The 19586-nt window shown below is 40.0% G+C and overlaps 1 pseudogene; it reads right to left on the reverse strand.

Moving 5' to 3' along the window:
* Positions 1–13396: 13396 nt before the first annotated feature.
* Positions 13397–14149, reverse strand: LOC143270583 (golgin subfamily A member 7 pseudogene; annotated as a pseudogene).
* Positions 14150–19586: the final 5437 nt, after the last annotated feature.

Here is a 19586-nt window from a genome sequence, read left to right on the forward strand (position 1 = left end):
TCTACTCAGCGGTTAAAAACAAACAAACAAACAAACAATAAAAAAACAAAACAAAACAACATGACATCATGAAATTTGCAGAAAAATGGATGGAACTATAAAAAACTTTCTAAGTGATATAACCCAGACTCAGAAAGACAAACATGGTATGTACTCACTCATCAGTGGATATTATACATAAAGCAAAGTATAATCATGCTACAATCCACAATACTAGAGAAGCTAGGTAACAAAGAGGACCTTAAGAGGAACATGAATAGATCGCCCTAGGAAGGGGAAATAGATAAGATCTCCTGGGTAAACTGCAAGTGCAGGGTTGCGGGGAGGGGTGATGGGAAATGTGAACATGAGAGAACAAGAAGGTTCAGTTGTAGAAGGGATGAAGGGGGACAGCAAGGAAAGATATCTTGACAGATGGAGTCATTATGAGGATAGGGAGAGTCCTGGTGATAGGGAAATCCCCAGGAATCTACAAGGATGACCATAGCTCAGAATCCTATCATTAGTGGAGATGGTGCCTTAACAGGCGAATCTCTGTACTCAAGGTGATGACTACCCTCATTGTTATCACAGAACCTTCACCCAGTAACTGATGGAAGCAGAGGCAGAGATCCACAACTAAGCACTGGGCTGAGCATGTATAGTCCAGTCAAAGAGAGGGAGGAGGGATTACAAGTGGGGGTTGGGGTTGGGGTCAAGATCATGATGGTAAAACCCACAGAGACAGCTGACCTGAGTTAGTGGGAGCTCACTGACTCAGGACTGACAGCTGCACAAGCTGCATGAGACAGAACTAGGCCCTCTGAATGTGTGTGGCAAGGTCAGTTTCTGGGGCCCATGGAACAGGGACCAGAAATTATTCCTAGTGCATGTTCTGGCTTTTTGGAGCCCATTTTCTATGGAGGGATACCTTACTCAGCTTTAATAAAAAGGGAAGGGGCTTTGTCCTGCAACAACTTGATATGCCGGACTTTGTCAGCTCCCCATGGGAGTCCTTACCATAACTGAGGAGTGGCTGGGGGTTGAAATGTGGGTAGATAGATAGGAAAGAGTGGGAGGAGAGGAGGAATGGGGAATTGTAGTTGTTATGTAAAATGAAAAAAAATTAATTAAATTAAAAAAGAAAATCAAGTGGCTGTTTTCTTTATTTTTCTTTCCTCCTTTAATTCTTTCTTCTTTCCTACTTCCTTCCTTTCTTTTTTCTTTCTTTCTCTTTTTTTTCTTCCTTTCTCTCTTTCATTCTTTCTTTGCTTCTTTCTTTCTTGGCATGCATATGGTTATTTTTCTACCTGTATATCTGTGCAACACAGGTATGCCTGGTACCCACAGAAGCCAAACGGAAGAATTGGATCCCTTGAAAATAGATTTACAGACTGGTTATGAGCTACCATGCCTGTACTGGAAACAGAACAAGTGTCCTCTACAAGAGCAATCAGTCCTCTTAACCACTGAACCATCTCTCCAACACACCCAGGTAGATGTTTTCAGAAGGAGATCTGACTGAAAGAAGGTAGTGAGCAAGAACTAGCTGGAACTCTGGCTGGAAGGGACAAATGTGTTTGGCAGATCTGGGCTAGGGATATGGGATGCTAAGTGTCTCTATATGAGACAATTGTTACTAATACCCAGGATCTAAGACTAATCCCCAAAGTAATTACTGCTCTAAAGGGCACAATGAGGTATATGAGAGACAGATGCTCGAGTTGTTTGAATTCAGTGTCTTTCTGAGCAGAGAGAGCCCTTGGTAAGATACAGGATCTTTTGCAAGGTACAAAGCAAAGCCCTTTCCTTTGCCTTTCTGGAGTAGTGATATCAGCATGACATAAAACACATGACTATCTGTCCAATATGTGTGCCTTGGAGTCCTGGAATATAGGAGAAATTCTCCAGAGTTGGGTAGTTGAGTTCTAGAGTCAAATCTAACTGTCCATTTGTTTTCACTTCACAGAACAGACATCTCCTCAAGCTGTCAATGGTCAAGATTGACTTCTGTAAAAAAACAGCTGTTCCTGCTTCACATAAACCTGAGAAAGCCTCCAGGGTGAAGACACTGGATACGTGTTCATACACAGACAGCTTGTCTGTCACCCATGATGCATGAGACAGATGTACACATATTTTTCTGTGTCTCTTTTCCAGTGATAGGACACATTGCTAATGAATATTGCCATGGTGACAAGGTAGCCTCAGATATGAAAAAGGCTTGACACTGAAATAGTATAGCAGTCCAGATCAGCAACATCTGTTATTGCTTGCCCCCAGGAGACAATTTGCTAGTCTTAATACCTAAAAACATGGAGTCATCAGAAGGAACTCTGGCCTCTTGTCCCCCACCCCCCTTTGGGATCCTGGCTATCCTGTGACACATCATAAAACCATCAGAGCAGTTGGTTAAATGCTTGAGAACTGGTGCAGCTGTGTTATCCATGCTGTCTCAGAAGGAGATGCCCGGGTGATTAGTGGATGCCCAGGGTGTGTGGAGTCACCTGGGCATCCTCTGGAGTTAGCTGAGGTTCAGAATCCTCCTCACATAAGTGCTGGGAACTGAACTCAGGTAGTCTGGGAGATCAGCATGTGCTATTTAATCCTGAGACACTTCCACAGCATTGCTTTCTCATTTTCTTCCATGTTCCATTTGTGGCTCTATACAAGAGCCGAATTCACCTTCTAGATGTTTGTCTGCTTTCTAGTCCATTTCAACCAGGGCTTTGTATAGACAGAATGTCCCTGCTATTTTGGAATATTCCAGTGCCTGGAAAAGGCTCAAACTCCTGTGATTGAATGAATAAATGAATTAATGATGACTCAAGGGCACTGATTTGAAGGAATGTCATGTTGGTAGATAACAATATAGTCTAATGCCTCAGTTTGACTTTTAATTTACATTTAATTATGCATTTTATATATTGGAAAGAGGAGGAGAGAGAAAAGTACAGAGAGAGAGAAAGAGAAAGAGAGAGAAAATATATGTGTATGTTTTTTACTCATGCATACATCAGTGTATGGGTAAGAAAATGCTTCTGTTACAGGTATGGAGGTTAGAAGAAGTAAGGGAATTCATTCTCTAATTCCATGAAGTTGAATATTGGAATTGAGGTCAGCATGTCAGCCTTGGCAGCAAGTGCCTTTACCCAGTGGCCCACCCTGATCTGATTTCCTGCCAACCTCAGAGTGGGATCAGTAACTTTCCAGAGGTCGGGCAGGTAGGCATGGCTCCCTGCTGGTGTCCATGTGTATCAGGCTCTGATCTCAAGGACTCAAGTGGAACAGAGCCAGCTACCAGCACCTTGTGCTTAACAAAGCCATAGAGGGAACCTGCAGATGCACGGAAGGTCTTTGCAATATTTTCCTGGAGCCATGGTATGCATAAAGACAGGTCCAGACTGAGAAAACCTCTGAAATGTTATGCTTGAAAATGGCCAAACATAGATGAATATAAATGGATTAATTTACATTTTAAGAGCTAGTTGGAAACAGGCTTAAGTTAATGACAAAGTTTTATAACTAATAAGAAGTCTCTGTATCAGTAATTGTGAGCTGGAATTCCAAAGAAAATTTGTGTATAATGACCCACTTGTGGTTAGTTTTTATTCAGGGTGATAGATATTGGTCTAATTTCATTCTTGCACATGTTGATATTCCATTTTCCAAGAAGCAGCTGTGGAAGAAGTCTCATCTCCAGTGCATGCTTTTATCATCTTTGTCAAATATCAGATGGATATAATGATGTGTATTCATATTTTGTATCTTTCATTTTGTTCCCTTAGTCTACAAGTCTGTTTTGTGCCAGAACCATACAGTTCTTTTATAAATATTTTTACTTTATATTTAATTAAATTTTACATATCGGCCATGGATTCCCCTGTCCTCCCTCCTCCCACCCCCCCTAGCTTTCCCCCCAATCCACCTGCCATTCCCACCTCTTCCAAGGCAAGATCTCCCCTGGGGAGTCAACCCAGCCTGGTAGATTCAATTGGGGCAGATCCAGTCCCCTTCTCCCTACAACAAGGCTGAACAAAGTGTCTCAGCATAGGCCCTAGGTTCCAAAAAGCCAGCTCATGTGCCAAGGCAGGTCCTGGTCCTACTGCCTGGGGGCCTCTCCTAAACAGTTCAAGCTAATTATCTGACTCACTTATCCAGAGGGATAATTCCAATCCTGGTCTCAATATCTCTTACTCCTATAATCCCTCCTCTCTCTTGCTGATTGGACTCCTGGAGCTCCACCTGGGGCTTGGCCGTGGATCTCTGCATCTGCTTCCATCAGTCACTGGATGAGAGTTCTATCATGACAGTTAGGGTGTTAGGCCATCTGATCACCAGAGTAAGTCAGCTCAGGTACTCTTTTGATCAGTGGTCTATAGTGAAGGTATCTTTGTGGATTTCTGGGGACCTCTCCAGCACTCTGCTTCTTTCTATTCCCATGGGGTCTTCATTCATCATAGTATCTCTTTGCTTGTTTTCCCACTCTGTTCATGATCCAGCTGGGACCTCCTGCTCCCCTAAGGTCTCTTTCCCCGGATCCTTGCCCTCCATTAACCCCCACTCACCCGCAGTTTGCTCATGTAGATCTCATCCATTTCTCTGTCATTGGGTGATCCCTGTGTGTTTCTTAGGGTCCTCTTTACTAGGTTGCCTCCCTAGAGCTGTGAGCAGCAATCTGGTTATCCTTTATTTTACATCTAGTAACCACTTATGAGTGAGTTCATACCATGTTTGTCTTTCTGAGTCTGGGTTATCTCACTCAGGTTAATATTTTCTAATTCCATCCATTTGCCTGCAAACCTCATGATGTCATTGTTTTTCTCTGCTGAGTAGTACTCCATTGTGTATATGTACCACATTTTATTTTGCCATTCTTCAGTTGAAGGGAATCTAGGTTGTTTCCAGGTTTTGGCTATTACAAATAATGCTGCTATGAACATAGTTGAGCATGTGTCCTTGTGGTATGATTGAGCATTTCTTGGGTATATGCCCAAGAGTGGTATAGCTGTTTCTTGAGTAAGCTTGATACATCACACTTTACAATAGCCACAAATGATATAAAATACCTCAGGGTAACTCTAACTAAACAAGTGAAGGACCTGTATGACAAGAACTGTAAGTCCCTGAAGAAAGCAATTGAAGATATCAGAAAATGGAAAGATCCCCCATGCTCATGGATAGGTAGGATTAACATAGTAAAAATGGCAATCTTACCAAAAGCAATCTACAGATTCAATGCAATCCCCATCAAAATCTCAACACAATTCTTCACAGACCTGGAAAGAACAATACTCAACTCAATACTGTTCTTATTATTTTATCTCTGTAATATTTTTGAAATTTGGAATTGCAGTTCTTGCAGCATTGGTCTTTTTGCTCAGGATAGCTCTGGATACTTAGGGTCTTTTGCTGTTCCACATGGATTTTAGGACTTTTTTGTGAAAAAGTTATGGGGGTTTTGATTGGGATTGCATTGAGTCTGCAAATGTTTATTTTCACAATACTTATTATACCAATCCATTAGCATGTCTTTTCAGTTTTTGTGTCTTCCTCAATCTTTTTCTTCAAAGATTTAAAGTTTTTATTGCAGAGGTTTTATACCGCCATTATATTTATTCCTATATTTCTGAGGCCACTGTGGATGAGACTTTAGCCATGATAATTTTCCTAGTGTGCTTAAGGTCAGTGGATAGAGAAAACAATAATTTTCATTTAAAAAATTGTAAATTCATTTTACATACCAACCACAGATAACTCTGTCATCCCTCCTCCCACTCCTCTAGAGCCTTTCCAGCCAACTTATCCTTCATCCCCTCGTCCAAAATATAAGGTTTCCCAAGGAGAGTCAGCAAAACCTGACTCATTCAGTTGAGGCAGGTCCAAACCCTTCTCCCCTCATCAAGGCTGTGCAAGGTGTCACACTGTAGGTAATGGCTTCCAAAACGCCAACTGAAGCACCAGGGATAGATCCTGGTCCCACTGCCAGCAGCGCCTTAAACAGGAGAAGCTACACAACTGTCTTGCTTATTTGGAGGGCCTAGTACAGTTCCACACAGGCACCACAGCTATTATTCTACAGTTTGTGAGTTCCCAGTAGCTTGATTTGCTCGTCTCTGTAGAGTCCCCCATCATGATCTTGATCCTTCTTACTCATGTAATCACTCTTTGCTCTCTTCAACTGGACTCCTGGAGCTCTGCCTAGTGCTCAGCTGTGGGTCTCTGCATCTGATTCTACCAATTTCTGCATGAAGGCTCTATGATGATAGGGTATTCAGTAACCTAATTACTAGTGTAGGATAGGTCAGGCATCTTCTCCACTGTTGCTAGGTGTATATAGTGAGATCATCCTTGTGGATTTCTGGGAACTTCCCTAGCACCAGGTTTCAGCATTACTCCATGATATCTCTCTCTCTATGAAGATATCTCTTTCATTGCCTTTCCACTCAGTCCATGATCCAGCTCAACCTTCCTTTTCCCTTATGTTCTCATCCCCTATCCTTGATTCCACTAACTTGTCCCAGTTTACTCAGATTTCATATATTTTCCCTTCCCAGGGTAATCCATGCAACCCTCTTAGGGTCCTCCTTGTTAGCTAGCTTCTCTGGAACTGTAGGCCATTAGTCTGGTTATCCTTTGCTTTACATCTACTATCCACTAATGAGTGAGTACATACCATATATGTCTTTCTGAGTCTGGAATACCTCACTCAGAGTGATTTTTTCTAGTTCCATCTATTGACCTGCAAATTAAAGATATCATTGTTTTTCACCACTGAATAGTACTCCACTGTGTATATGTACCACATTTTCTTTTTCCATTCTTTGGTTGAGAGGCATCTAGGAAAACACTCATTTTTATCATTTGGTTTTGTATCCTGAAATGTTGGTAAAATTGTTGATTTTCAAGTGTAATTTTGTGGTCTATTCTGTATTACATAATATCGTCTGCAAATAGAGTAACTTCTGTTTCCTATTTGTTTGCCTTTAATTTCTGTCTCTTCTATGATTTTTCTAGACAGTGTTCCTAGACCAATATTGAAAAGGAGTGGAGATAGTAGAAAACCCTGTCCTATTCCTGGATTTAATGGGATTATGCCAAGTGTTTCTTTCTTGTGGAATGATATTGAGTATGGCTTTGTCTTATGTAGCGCTAATTATATTGATATATGCTCCCCCCATGATTACTCTACCCATGACTTTTTCCATGAAGCCCTGTTATATTTTGTTAAAGCCTTTTCAACATCTATTGGAATGATTATGTGGTTTACATTTAAATGTGGTCCATATCCCAGTGAATCTATTCAGCTATAAGAAAATAAAAACATAAAATTTGCAGGTAAATGAGTGAAACTAGAAAAATATGACTGTGGCAACTGAGACCAAGAAATACACCCATATGTGTTTTCACATTTGTAGTTCCCAGCTCTGAATCTTCAAATGGGTGGACATAACAGGATAGCCAGAAAACTAGGAAAGTTAAAAGATATCATGGGGCTGAGGGAACAGGGTACTGATGCTATAAAGGGGGAAATAGATAATGGTCCAGTCTTAATTGGGGAAGAGGAATAAGGGCCATATAGAAGAAAAAAGAAGAGATAGATAACATAAATGTTTGAAAGTCATAGGGACTCATATAATCTTATGTTTACCTAAAATTACATCATATAAAATGTATAAATGTCAAATATATTTTAAATGAAGTTGCACTACTTGTGGTGAGAATGCTCCCAACCAAGATTTACAAAAACCCATTATGAGGGATGAGAAACCTCCCTACATATTGTTGGAAGACCAAAATATTCCACAAACAATATAGGTTATTACTGTTGCCATTGGTTGTTTCTTAGTATTTGAATATAGGTCCTTATTATTGAAGACACCCTGCACTTACAGAACACAAGATTTTGAGGAGTGTAACAGTGTCTGTTCCCAGAAACTCCTTGCTGTGAACTAGACCTTGTATCACTGATGTTTTTGCAAGCTAACAACTGAGGGAAACTGTCAGTAGTCCTACTCAGTTGTGATGTCTAAAAACCACAGAAATGATCAGCTTTGCATGATATCCCTGAAGGTCCAAAAGTGGCTCTTATGTCTTGGACGTAACCAACAACTGTCTAAGTAGACTTAAGGCATGCTTGACAGAAGTGAAATGATTTCTGGGATTGGAATTATAGACAACTACAATTGGCTAGTAACCTCACAGATCATAGAGGAGAACATACTATGGCTACTTTTCTAAACTAGTGTAATTTCTAGGTAGATTTTAAGAACAGTTTCTTATGCTCACCACTAAGTGTAGCTGCCATAGTCATCATCAAAGCCTGTATTTGCATACATGGAGTCCAGCAAAAAAATCCAAAATTGTTCAAATACGTAGACCAACAGACAGCAAAGGGTGTCCAGCACCCCTTTTTAAAACTACATTATAATGCCATTGTTTGAGTCAGGGGACATTTCAGAAGTGGAGGGGGAAAGATTGTAAGTATCAGTATCAGTATCCTGGATGTTTAGCACGAGACTGTGTGTTCTATATATGACAAGGAAGCTGCACCCAAGAATTCTCAGCTACATGGCTGCCTGAACTAGAGCTGAGCAATGAAAGCACCATCATACATGCCACCATGGATGAGGAAATCTCAAAGAGCTCCACCTGTACTTAAAGAGCTATAGTAAATAATGAGTGCTGAGGGAAAGTCTGTACTCTTAATGGATGAGCACTTGATAAAATATCCAATCCCAAATAGTCAGTCATAGACATATACACATGAAAAATAGTAAATGGGCACAGCATATTATATTTATATAGTTATCTCTCCAAAATAAATGTATAATAATATTAATAACAGTAATAATTTGCAGAAGAGACCTAAATTTGAGAGAAAGTGGAAGGCATGAGAGGATGAAGAGGATAAAACTGAGGAATGCAAATGGTATAAATACAATGAGCATATAGGAAATTGTAAAAAAAATTAAAAAGCTTTAGAAATGAGTTAAAATATTAGAGAGTCCAGAGAGTGAGAGAACAACAAATAGGTGCCATGTAAGTGATCATGAATCAGAGACCTAAGGAACCACTACTGAAAACAGTCTCCATTTCTGGGCAGCATCATTGAGGAGTCTTGCTTGTGTCAAACCCGAGCACAAAGAAAAGGTCTGATCTTCTATAAACATATAGGGCTGATAGAAGTGTCACACTATGTATTTAGTTCAGTGTAGTGTAAGGGACAAGGAGCATGCAGCAACTGGTTATGGCAGACTGAGTGGAGTAAGGTCACAGCACAGAGAACCCCTACACTGTGGCCTAGAGTGAGCTGCAGGAGATGTGGCATAATTAAGGCTGTGGTAACCCGGGCTAAAGCCTCAGGCCTGTGTCCTACCAAAGTTGCTGAGACCCCATCAGACAGTAGCAGGGAAACACAGAGTATCACGGAAGTCTTCTAAGATAGAACTTGAGAAGGGACCAGGGTTTTTTTCTCAGAGCTCCAAAGGAGAGGACAGAGGGGGATAGAGGTTTAGCAGCAGGAAGCCCTTGGTGAACTGGAAACAGTCAGGGGATTTGGAGCTACAATGATTTCTACTCAAAGTTTTTTCTCATTGGCCATTATTTACTGAAAGACAATGTTCCCAGCAACAACTGGGTGCCCCTCTAAATGAAAATCAGGGCAGGGTGGGCCACTGGGTAAAGGCACTTGCTGCCAAGGCTGACATGCTCACCTCAATTCCAAGATTCAACTTCATGGAATTAGAGAAAGAATTCTCTCACATCTTCAAATCTCCATACATGTACAATAGCATTTTCTTACCCATACACTGATGTATGCATGAGTAAGCACACAATATTCTCTCTCTGTGTCTCTGTCTCTATCTATGTTTCCCTCTGTCTCTCTGTCTCACTCTCTCTCACAAACACATACAATGTGATTTCCAACTAGGGCTGGTGTCTGCTTAAGGTTAATGTATCTCATACCCCGTACATGAATGTCTTGCTCCTCTTCATTTGAAGACATAAGGATGTTTTTGGTTCTCTCTCTCTCTCTCTCTTTCTCTCTCTCTCTCTCCCTCTCTCTCTCTCTCTCTCACTTTCCAAATATATAAAATGCATAATTAAATTTAAATTAAAAGTCAAACTGAGATATTAGCCTATTTTGTTATCTACCAACATGAGGTTCCTACAAATCAGTGCCCTTGTATCATCATTCATTCATTCATCCACAGGTGTTTGAGCCTTTTCTAGGCACTAGTACATCCAAAACAGTTGGGGGGGAATTCTGTTTTCCCAAAGCCCTGATTGCAATGGTCAGAAGGCAGACAGGTATCTAGAAGGTGAATTCAGCTACTGAATAGAAGCACAAACGGTACAAGGAAGTAATGGACAAAGGAGGGCTGGGGAGAAATCCCAACATTTAATAGCATACGATGATCTTCCTGAGTACCTGAATTCAGGTTCCAAGCACATATGTGAAGAGGCTACAGAACCTCACCTAACTCCAGCTCTAGGTGATTCCACACAGTCCCTGGCTATCCACTAATCACCGGGGCATCTCCTTCTTAGATGCATCATGGAGAACCAAGCTGTACCAGTTCTCAGGCTGTTAACTAACTGTTTTGATGGTTTTATGATATGTCACAGGACAGCTGGGATCCCAAAAGGGAGGGAGGAGATGCCAGCGTTCCTTCTGATGACTCCATGTTTCCAGGTTTAAGACTAGCAAATTGTCTTCTGGAAGCAAGCAAGAACAGATGTTGCTGATCTGGACATCTGTACTATTCCAGTGTCAAGCCTATTTCATATCTGAGGCTACCTTATCACCATGGCAATATTCATTAGCAATGTGTTCTATCACTGGAAAATAGACACAGAAAAAAATGTGTACATCTGTCTCATGCATCCTGGGTGACAGACAAGCTGTCTGTGTATGAACATGAATTTAGTGTCTTCACCCTGGAGACCTTCTCAGGTTTATGTGAAACAGGAACAGCTGTTTTTCACAGAAGTCAATCTTGGCCATTGGCAGCTTGAGGAGATGTCTGTTCTATGAAGTGAAAACAAATGGACAGTTAGATTTGGCTCTAGAACTCAACTACCCAACTCTGGAGAATTTCTCCTATATTCTAATACTCCAAGGCACACATATTGGACAGGAAGTCATGTGTTTTATGTCATGCTGATATCACTACTCCAGAAAGGCAAAGGAAAGGGCTTTGCTTTGTACCTTGCAAAAGATCCTGCATCTTAACCAGGGCTCTCTCTTCTCAGAAAGACACTGAATTCAAACAACTCTAGCATCTCTCTCTCATCATACCTCATTGTGATCTTTAGAGAAGCAATCATTTTGGGTATTGGCCTTAGATCCTGGGTATTAGTAACAATTGTCTCACATGGAGACAATTAGCATCCCATATCCCTAGCCCAGATCTGCCAAACACACTTGTCCCTCCAGCCAAAGTTCCAGCTAGTTCTTGCTCACTACCTTCTTTCAGTCAGATCTGCTTCTGAAAACATCTACCTGGGTGTGTTGGAGAGATGATTCAGTGGTTAAAAACACTGATTGCTCTTGTAGAGGACACTTGTTCTATTTCCAGTACAGGCATGGCAGCTCATAACCAGTCTGTAATTCTATTTCCAGGGGATCCAATTCCCTTTTTTGGCCAGTTCCCAGGCACACTTATCTTGTACAGATATACATGCAGTAAAATGACTATTTACACTCCAAGAAAAAAAGAATTTAAAGAAGAAAGAAAGAGAGAAAGAAGGAAAGATATGAAGGAATAATGAAAGGAATGAAGAAAATATCCACCTTAATTTCAGGAAATATCTCTCTATTGTCCTTAATTTTGTAATAGAGAGCATAATAGGCAAGACAGTGGTTTTTTTCAAGCTGACCTATACTCCATATTCTTCCCTCTCTTAGATCATTCTGAGACTCATCATTTGGCTTTTGGGGACTCATGTCTCATCTCAGTCATCATCAAAGACCTGGGTAGTTAGATCAATGACAGGCCCACCCCTGGTCTCATGTGTGAGATGTCTCTGCTCATATTAAGTCCTGAAGACAGCCTGTGAGTGATTCTCAGGAAAGCTCAGTGAGAAATCTTATTCTGTGCAATCTATAGGACTTTATTTTATTTAAAAAAAAGTGTTACTAAGTGTTAGTATTTCAGCAAAGTTATTGCAAAGAGTTTAAAAGGCAGACAGACTAGTATAGCCTTTAAAGGAACATATGAGATTCATACATCTAAATTAATACATAACTCTATGGGGTTTAGTGAATAACTACAAGGCCCAGAATACAAATTAAATCTGAAAAATGAAATCCAGTATTAGTACCTACAATACCTCTATACCTGCTTCACTCCTTTTTTAGATTTCTTAACTTTCTCCCAAATAGAGTGCTCTCAAACTCATGAAAGAAAGGACATAAAAATTCCAATACTATGAGTATAGAGATAAATAAGAGCTGGGGAAATTGACTTGAACTTGCATGTTTAATGTGGAAGCTGAAACTTACTGAGTCAAACCAAAGATTTCTGTGCCCTGAATACTGTATGTGAGGAGGCAATGAATCAGAGTTCATGAGTAGGCAACAGATTAGCAACATACAGTATAATTCCTATCAACTTCTTCTCCTAAGTTATATTTGTAACAAAACTAGAGTTAAATATCATTGTTTATTAGAACAATTGCTTATTACACACTTGGGGCAGAGCAGGGACAGGCATATCTGATGGCTGGGCATCTACTTATTGTGCTTACTTATGTGTGTAATGAACAAGCAGCACACACATCTTCCCAACATTTCGAGGTAATGCACATTAACATAAATATTTTCAAAGAAATAACCTGAATTGCATTTAATACTGCCTTAATAATACCTGCAACACTAAACAAATAACATATATTATTTTCTCCAGTTTCTGGAATTAAGCAGCAGAAATCATTTTTAAGATCGGATTCACATCAGGACTGGCAGTTTTGGGAGATCTGAGTGGTGCATTAGCCAAAGCACAGGTGTGACAAAACCTGTCACTAATCTGGGGGGAATAACTGTGCTAAGACATTACTTGTTAAATAATATAGGCACCTAGGGAACTGGCTAGAACCAATGATACTGGTATCAGGTAAGAAAAAGACTTTGTCCTAGGCTGACCAACAGCATATGGTTTAAATGGCTTTGAATTTTAGAATGTGAAATGCTTCTTTGTATTTTCTTGGAAATGAATCAAAAGATTACAGAGTCTACACAACTGGGAGACACAAAGTAGATACTGAGTGATGAGAGGTCACTCCAGGTGTGGCACTGTGGCTCTGGCAGCAGATACAAAAGAATTACACTCTGTAGAGGAGGTAGGGCCATCCGCCAGTGGATAGATGAAGGTCCCAGCTGGAGGCGGGATATTTAATTCTATGGTTTATCTTACACTGTTGTGTAAGATCTATCTTCATAGATGGTGATTTCAATCTAAAAACTCGAAATTATCTCTCAATGGTGTCTGTTAGGAGGAGGCCTTAGGGAGCATATATCTTCTCATTCTGTTCTTGAATGTATTTGGTGAATTTCTTCAAGACCTTTTCTAAATGAGTTTCCATGCATAAAAACATGGTATACACTGTTAAACAAGCCAAACAGCCTTCAAGTTATGACTGGCCTCCAAGTTTCTCTGCTTCTTTATAAAGGTTATTTAGAGTTCAAATTGTGTCTTCAAACTGCTGTTTATCAATCTTGTTCTCCAGCTCCATGGGGACCTTGGTCTGCAACTGGCAGAGTGTGCTACTGCTGTAGTCTCACTGAATGAACACCTTCCCAGACACCTTTGCCTGCTGGGGCCTCATGGCGAGGATACAACCCGCCACTCCTCTACAGAATCACTTGTCTTCCTCTTCTCTCTCTGGCCATGTGTCTATCCTGTAGGCTTCTTGAACATCAGTGCCTCAGAGGGCACTGCCACTGCCCCAGGCTCTGCAGTGGACATCAGTACAGAAGGAGGGACAGAGCACTTTCAGGTGTCAGACAGGAGTGGGTCAGTGAGGTCCAGGAGAGACAATGGGCATCAGACTCCAGATCCCAGGTCTGTACCACCAAGCTCTGCTGCTCAGCTCACACATGGCAACAGTGTTTCTCCCACACAGCACACGAGAACCACCACCTCTGATTATTCACTTCCTTCATCATCTGATTTTGAGTCATCATTTACCTAGTTTGCAAAGACATGGATTAGGAGTTGATGTTAGAATGAACAACACTAGTTGAAAGAGTCCTTTGGTAGGGTCAGAGTTCCCACAGGGGCAAACTTCTCTCTGTTTTTTGCACAGAACTGCTACCCAAGTTCACCACCACAAGAAACAATTGTAGCCCCCTGGAGGGTGAAGATGGTAGCCTTATAACATGAACATGAGAGTTAGAATACAATATACCTGTTGAGGAAAAAAGGTCAAAGACTCTCAGAAGGTGATAGTCTGAGCTGCCAGAGGGAAATTGGACTCTCATTTTATGAAATGTTATGAGTCATGCAGAACTCTCTAAGTATAAAACATGCAGCTTAGTGAGTGCCAAAGAGACCCATTCAACCTGAATATTAGCTGTGATTAATTTTTTTCACCATGGCTACAACTGCCTAAATGTACATAGCTAGAACCAGGATACCTGATCCCTCTTGAGTTCATGATAGAGATTCACCACAAAGACACCTAGGCTGGCCAGGCCTTTGAGGGATGTATCCTGCCTAGAGGGACTCAGAATGATGGAGACATGGACATCTCAGACTCAGGCTCATGGACACATGATATGTGTAGTGTATCTGGAGATATATCAGGTCTTATGCATGCTACATCAATACTTGTTTACTCATCTGCACCGGTGCTGGGTGTGAAGTGCTCAACCAATGTTACTGTCCAGATACCATAGCCTTCTACAGAAGAGGATTTCCCTTTCCCACTGCTGACTCCACATGTGCTTTATTCTGTTTGCTCCTGATGCTTCAGACAACCTGGTCATATCCCTCTTAGATATATTCATTTGCATCCAGAGTCAACCCTCAAATTTTCCTCAAATGTTGCCTTTCACCCACCTACACTATGCTACAGGCTTATCAAAGGAAAACCCCAGATATCCTGCCAAGAGTACTTTCTCCCCAACATCACTATTAATAATTACATATCCTATGTATCCCCTGTGGAGAACTAGAATGTTTGTGTCTGTAGGACATACATGAAGAGAATTATGAATCTTTGTAGTGGATCCTTTAAATGACATCAAGCTTTGGGGTCAGGCCTTGGTTTTATGGATAGATACAGAAAATAATTCTCAGCCTGTGTCACAGGCATGAACAAATCCCAGTTTTCTCATGACATTCCAGCTGTGATTTTTCCTTCTATCCTTGCATCTCTGATTTCTCTTGGATCACCTTGGAATGGTATTGGAATGTGAAGTGGGGTATTTCCCCAGGAGAGAAGAACTTTCCAGGCAGTAAGCAATTGGTTTCTTTGTATACTTGACCTTAGGTCAAGTAGATTTTCCTATAATTAACTCAAATATTTCTATCTCATACATTTGCTTTTATGATTGCCATGACCCAGAAGGATTATGCAAAGCTTTGAACCATGCTCATGTTCCTTTAATCCAAATGTTCCCAGCTCCTGTCCTTTCTAGCTATTAATTGGCTTTTGGTCTGATTCAAATGGATGCAAAGAGACAGGTGATGAACATGCCTGAGGGGGCCTCTCCGAGTAAAGATAAAACTTCTGTTTTGATGATGCTGATTTATTAACTCTTCACAGTGTCTGTGGTGGACATAACATTATCCCTGAGCTCAGGATATGGGAAGTGGGAAAAGTGAGGCTCAGGGAAGATGTTCTTGACCTGTACCCTGAGTGGACACAAACACTTGTGATGACCACAACAAACAGAATCAGAGGCTCACTTGGAGAATGGAGAACTTCATATGGATTCTCTCTGTAGAGGATGAGCATGTAACAGATTAAAACAGTGTCCTAGTTGGCATTTGGTGTCACCTTGATTTAGCCCAAAGTCATCTTTGGGTGGGGGAACAGAGTTTTGAAGCACAGGCTACACCAATCAGATGAATAAATGAGTGACCCATCTGTCTAATGAAATGCCCCACTCCCTAGCTTCTGTTTCCAAAGTCCCATTCCACAACCCAATGTTTCCCAGCTCATCACCCACCTTGTTTTCTGTTTCTGTCCTCAATTCTTGCTGAATTCTGATATTGATGTACAGTCCACACCAATCTAAAAAACAGATATAGGCCACGCCAGTCAGAAGGACAGAGACACCCCTGCTTCACTAAACACCAAGCTTTCAACTTGGACAGAGGCTCCCTACTAGATCAGTGGTCATGCTGGCCACCAGAAATTTAGGCTGCAAAGACCAGAAGACCAAGGAGGAAACAGAAACCAAGGAGCAAAAACCAATCCTACAAAGAAAAACCTTTTTTAATAGAAAAACAAAGAGAAATAAAGTCCTATGCCTAATTATCACCAACCCAGATGCCTGAACATTAGTGCAGGGATACAATGAACAACACTCAGGATATATGTCACCGCTAGAACCCAGCTATTTTATGATAGCAAGACCTAAATATTCCAATTATGTCAAAGCACAAGAAAATGATCTTAAAAACAACTTTAAGAAGATGATAGTATTCCTTTAAAAAGAGTGAAAAACACCCATAAAAAATTTGAGGAAAAGGTAATTGTAATTGTAGGAAATATAGTAATTCCTTAATAATGCCAAGAAAGAACAAACAACCTGGTGAAGGAAATTATTCAATACCTGAAACATGAAATAGAAGCAACAAAGGAAACAGAAGCTGCAGGAACTGTGGAAATGGAATATCTGAGTAAGCAAACAGGAACTAGAGATGTACACATCACCATCAGAATAAAACAGATGGAAGAGAATATTTCAGACATTGAAGATATCATAGAACACTTAAATTTATTAGTTAACGAAAATGGTAAATCTAAAAAGTAACACAAAAATCCAGAATGCAAATCCAAACACACACACACATTCACACACACACACACACACACACAATCAGCATCACAATCTACAACAAAATAACAGGATTAAACAATTACTGGTCATTAATATCTCTATATAAATGGACTCAATTCACCAATAAAAAGATACAGGATAACAAAATGGTTGCAAAAACAGCATGAATCCTTCTGCTGCATATAGGAAACACACCTCAAAATCCATGATAGACAGTGTCTCAGAGTAAATGGTTGGGAAAAAATTTCCAATCAAATTTACCTAAGAAGCATTCTGGTGCAGCTTTAGTAATATCTAGCAAAACAAACTTCAAAACTAAATTAATCAAACAAGATTAATGTCATCTCATAAGCATTCAAGGAAATATCTACCAGGAAGACATCTCAGTTCTGATCATCTATACCCAAAATGCAAGGCATCCACATTTGTAAAAGAAACATTATTAAACTCAAATCAAATAGTGAAGACCATACACTAATAGTGTGAGACTTCAGTGCCACACTCTCACCAATAGACAGGTTGCGCAATCAGAAACTAAACAGAGAAATAATGGAACTAACAGAGGTTTTGGTTCAAATGAACCTAAAATATGGACAGAACATTTCAGCAAGTCACAAAATAATATAACTCCTTCTCAGCACATAATTGACCCTTCCCAAAACTGACTACATACTTGGTCACAAAAGCAAGTCTCAACAAATACAAGACAATTGAAAAAAATTTCATGTATATTTTCAGATTGCCATAGATTAAATCTGGATTTTAATGTCAACAGAAACCCTACGTAGTCATGGGAATGGTACACAACTCTCTACTGACTTACCACTGAGTCAAGGAAGAAATGAAGAAAGAAATCAGACTTCCTAGAATTTAGTGAAAATCAATGTACAGAATACCCAAAGTCATAGCACACAATGAAAGCAGTGCTAACAGGAAAGTTCATAGCATTAAGTGTTTTCAAACAGAAATTAGAGAGAGCTCAAACTAGCAACTTAACAGCACACCTCATAGCTCTAGAACAAAAATAAGCAAATATAACCAAGAGGAGCAGAGGACCGCGGGAAATAATCAAAGTGAAAGATAAAATCAATAAAATAGAAACAAAGGTAACAATACAAAGAACCACTGAAGCCAAGAGTTGTTTCTTTGAGAAAATCAACAAGAGAGATAAACTGTAAGTGTCATATACCAGTAGAGAGTGGGTCCATGTTTTTTTTTTCCAATTTTCTTGTAACTGTTGAGACTTGCTTTCGTGATCAAATATGTGGTTAATTTTGGCAAGGTTCAATGAGGGAAACACAGTTTAGCCACTGGATGCTAGGCAGTGTCCACAGCTCTTTTCCAGTGGAGGTTGGCTTCCCTGTAGGAATGTATCAGTTCTACACCTCTCAGGTGAGAGTTGGAAGAGCTCCTCTCTTCTCTGCTAAGAGACTTTCCACACAGAAATGTAGCAGTTTTGCTCCTCTCTGGCAAGAGCAATTACAGCTCTGTTCTGCTCCAGTGTAAGTTATTAATTCTCTGCCCCACTCTACTGGGGTGAAAAAGGTTGTGACTCAAGCTTTCTTCAAGAGAGTTATTGGCAGAAAAAAATCCCAGAGGGTGGCTGCCTCTGACAGGGTAGAAAAAGGCAGATTTAAACTAAACAGGTACAGAGCCTATATAGGATTTCTTAGTGGCCTAGTTTTTCCAGGTGAAGAATTTCACGGTGGGAATTGGATAGACTTCAATCCCTGAGCTTAGACAAGCTTAGATCTCATGCTCAAGTATTGCTTGGTTTTTGTGCTTTGTTGGTCAGGGCAGAGTGTGTTTCTTTGGCTCTGGTTTCAGGGTCCGGTTGTGTTTCTTTGGCTGGCTTTTTTACCCTACACAAACCCTTATCTATCCTAACTAAAAGGCAAGGAATCAATATTGAATTTAACATAAGCAAAATAAAAATGGTGTTATAACAACAGATAGTGAAGAAACACAAAGAATCATTAGGTTATACTTCAAAAACCTGAACTACAAAATTGGAAAAAATCTAAAAGAAATGGACATTTTTTCTAAATATAATGCTTACCAAAGTTAAATCAAGATCAAGTAAACAATTCAAATATAGTTATATACTTCAAAAACCTGAACTTTAAAATTGTAAAAATCTAAAAGAAATGGACATTTTTTCAATATATAGTGCTTAACAAAGTTACATCAAGATCAAGTAAACAATTCAAATATAGTTATATTCTCCCAGGAATGGAAGTACTCATTAAAATTCTCCCAACTGAAAAAAAAGCCCAGAGCCAGAAGATTTTAGCACAGAATTCTACCAATTTCAAAGGGCTAAGATGATTGCTCCTTAAATTATTCCACAAAATAGAAACAGAATGAACATTGCCACATTCATTTTATGAGGTCACATTCACCCTGATACTCAAACCACACAAACACTCAACAAATAAAGAGAATTACAGACCAATCTTGATCATGAACATAGATTCAAAAATTCCTAAACTAATACCTGCAAAACACATCCAAGAACACATTAAAATATCATTGGACATGATATACTATGCTTCATTCTAGAGATGCAAGGATGGTTGAGCATACA

This window comes from Peromyscus maniculatus, chromosome 1, assembly GCF_049852395.1.
Source record: "Peromyscus maniculatus bairdii isolate BWxNUB_F1_BW_parent chromosome 1, HU_Pman_BW_mat_3.1, whole genome shotgun sequence".
Taxonomy (NCBI): Eukaryota; Metazoa; Chordata; class Mammalia; order Rodentia; family Cricetidae; genus Peromyscus; species Peromyscus maniculatus.